General features: G+C 48.1%; 1 long non-coding RNA gene across 1 annotated transcript; it reads right to left on the bottom strand.

Annotated features, from left to right (window-relative positions):
- Window positions 1-1,224: 1,224 nt before the first annotated feature.
- On the bottom strand, window positions 1,225-1,986 carry LOC119768802. Its single transcript, XR_005278231.1, has 2 exons — window positions 1,814-1,986; window positions 1,225-1,716 (listed from the first exon to the last, which is right to left on the bottom strand). It is a non-coding gene; the product is annotated as an uncharacterized LOC119768802 (long non-coding RNA).
- Window positions 1,987-2,726: the final 740 nt, after the last annotated feature.

Raw genomic sequence — 2,726 nt, 5'->3', positions numbered from 1 at the left:
TTCTCCCTCAGCTATGTCTTCGTTCAACCCGATCTCATCCTCCTCCTGATTCTCTCCAGGTTCTCCATCCTCCCGAAGTTTGCGTAAGCTTTCATTCAAAATCGAAAGTTCAGCATTCCGCACCTCCGGATGAGGAGAGAACAGAGAAAAATATACTCTCAACATTTTCAAACATTCGCTCGCCATCATACCAATGCTACCCAAATCCGCTTCTTCTTTCGCGTGAGCTTTTGCTCGCTCTAAACGGAACAAGCAGTGGAGTAGCCTAGTCTTCGAATTTTGATCAGGGACCTTTTTTTTCTTAGGACCTTCCAAAGCCAAAATTATTTGTGACACTTTTTCGTCACAACACCGTAATTCAAACAACAACGAACTCCAACCTGGTTTATAATTATTTTCTCGATTTTCTCTTTCAGTTCTCAACATTCCACGCAACATACGAACGCATTGACTGCGCGACACTCCTGCTGTGTTGACCTCGCGGATGGTTAATTCATGCTGCAACTCATCATCAAGCAAATGATTTGCATCCATCGAGAAGTATTGGGCTCGAAGAGTATCGTGTTCCATTTTGAAAATGCGTAGGAAAATCAACAAACTTAAAATTTAAAAAGAACGATCACTACAAATTCAAACAAAAAAAAAAAAATTAACAAAAATTATAATTGAAATTAGTACGTAAGTTTGTAAAGAAGCTTTCGCCCAAACGAATTGCTTCTGTGGCTAATAAATGCTCACTTTTCTTGTTGTTTTATTTCAACTATCCGAACGATCACCACACACAGACAAAACAATGTGCTCCAAACAATCTCGATTCAATTTAATCCTTAACAACTTCGACCTTCTTTTCAACAATCGCCCTTCTCACACAATTTTGGACATCAGAACCCCTTCAATGAAAAATAAAATGATCAATCGCAATGTAAAGATTAAGCACTTCAAGTCGCACAAGCGCGAACGTTATTCTAGGCTGGCTGGGCGTTTTCCCAGAGACGCCTGCGTTGATTGGCTCCTCTACAAGCAATTCTTCCCAAGCTGGACTACCCTTGAAAACCGACTAAAGGTCAAATTTTTGTTGGGCGCCAAAGTGTAACTTACGGGTTGCTCCGACTCATAAATGTCGTTGAGACCTTCTGACCACAAGTGCCTCAAGGTCGGCACGCCTCTAGATCAAGTCGCGGGTAGCTTGGGGATTGCTGGGATACCAATGGAAACTCCAGTGTGTGCGGGTCAGAAACACACTTTATTTCTCCTTCTTCTACAGTGCTTTATTCCTCCCACTTTCTTAATCCTACACTGACCTGACCTTTCACTTCTTCTTCTTCTTCTCCTCTCTTCGGGGCCCCGTCGTCGACCGCAGCACTCCAGCGACGCCGGTACTTCACCTTCCGCTTCCTGCTCTCCTCTCCTTCCGCTTCAACCTCTTCTCTCACTTCTGCTACCAACTCTCTCTCTTGGCGTACGGCTAGGCCGTTCGTCCTCGCGCGGGGTGTTACTGGCGCTCCGGCGCGATCGTCGATGGACCCGTTAAGCGGCTCGTCCTGTCCTCCGCCACCGATGGTTACGGCAGTGGCCTTCGGATTACCGTCGAGGGTATCCGGACTCCCGGACTAAGGAACAGGTACGAGCTGTTCGGCTTCTGCGGCGACTCGGATGTAGCGCGAGTCTCCGGATGGTGCACTTGGCCGTAATGGCTATGCCAAAGCACAAGGGGTCCTGGTTGGGAACGTTTGAGGTTAGGGATATCGTGACGGTTGGGTTTTGGGGTTTGGTAGGGGGTCGTTTGAGTACTCGGGGAAGGATATTGGCGTACCTGGTGTCCTCCAATTCCACACGGGAACAATTCGGCTTCTCCTGAAGCTCTGGGGTGGCACAACTAGCACTTTTGTGGCACTTTAAAAGTAAACTTCACTTTCGGGCACAGCAGTAGAAAGAGCGTTCCAACTGCTCGCGATGGTGTCGTCCGGGAAATAGACCGAGTTTGTGGATCAGCTCGACGATGGCGGTCCTTGCTACCCTTCGTCTCCACCTCTTCCGTCATGCCTTCACCCCTGACCCCCATTCACCCTGTCACGACTCCTTCGCTACCCCACCCACTGTTGTCTGAGTCCTCTGGTGGTGGGTTGCGGCAGCTCGTTGGTAGCGCTGGCTGCACACTGGGACGTCGCTGGTATTGGCGCTGTGCTGGGTCCTCGTTGAAGAAAACCACCGGATACCCAACACCTCCCAAGCTAAGGTTTTTATTTAAGAACACTACTACAGACGAGGGGATGACACTCCCGCGATGAGCTCACGATTTAGCTACGATGGACACGATTTTCTTCGATTAGCCGCGATTTGGCGCGATGAGCGCGATCTGGTGCGATGTGCGCGATTTGAATACGATGAGAGTGCGATGCAAAAAAATCTCACGATGTGAGCTGTCAAACTGCTCGAATGGGAATGACAGCCACGGAATGTAATTTTTTTGCTGTCATCACATTCGAGCAGCAGAATATAAACAAACAAAATAAAAAACGTGGTCCGAAATTTGCCGCTTTGATTCCGGGTCCTACTTTTTGTTCGTTTCCGAGAAAGGATCTAGAAGAACCAGCTTGTGTGCGTTTCCAAGGCCATCAAGAATTGGATGGCGAAGTTGCACGAATCAGGCAACCTAGACGGTCGTATTCCGTGTCCGAGATCGCTCACAACAGTGCAATCATTCCCGTTCTTACCCAAACATTCGC

Source organism: Culex quinquefasciatus, chromosome 1, assembly GCF_015732765.1.
Source record: "Culex quinquefasciatus strain JHB chromosome 1, VPISU_Cqui_1.0_pri_paternal, whole genome shotgun sequence".
NCBI lineage: Eukaryota > Metazoa > Arthropoda > Insecta > Diptera > Culicidae > Culex > Culex quinquefasciatus.
Note: the sequence above shows the minus strand (reverse complement) of the source record. Positions and strands in the feature narration are given on the sequence as shown.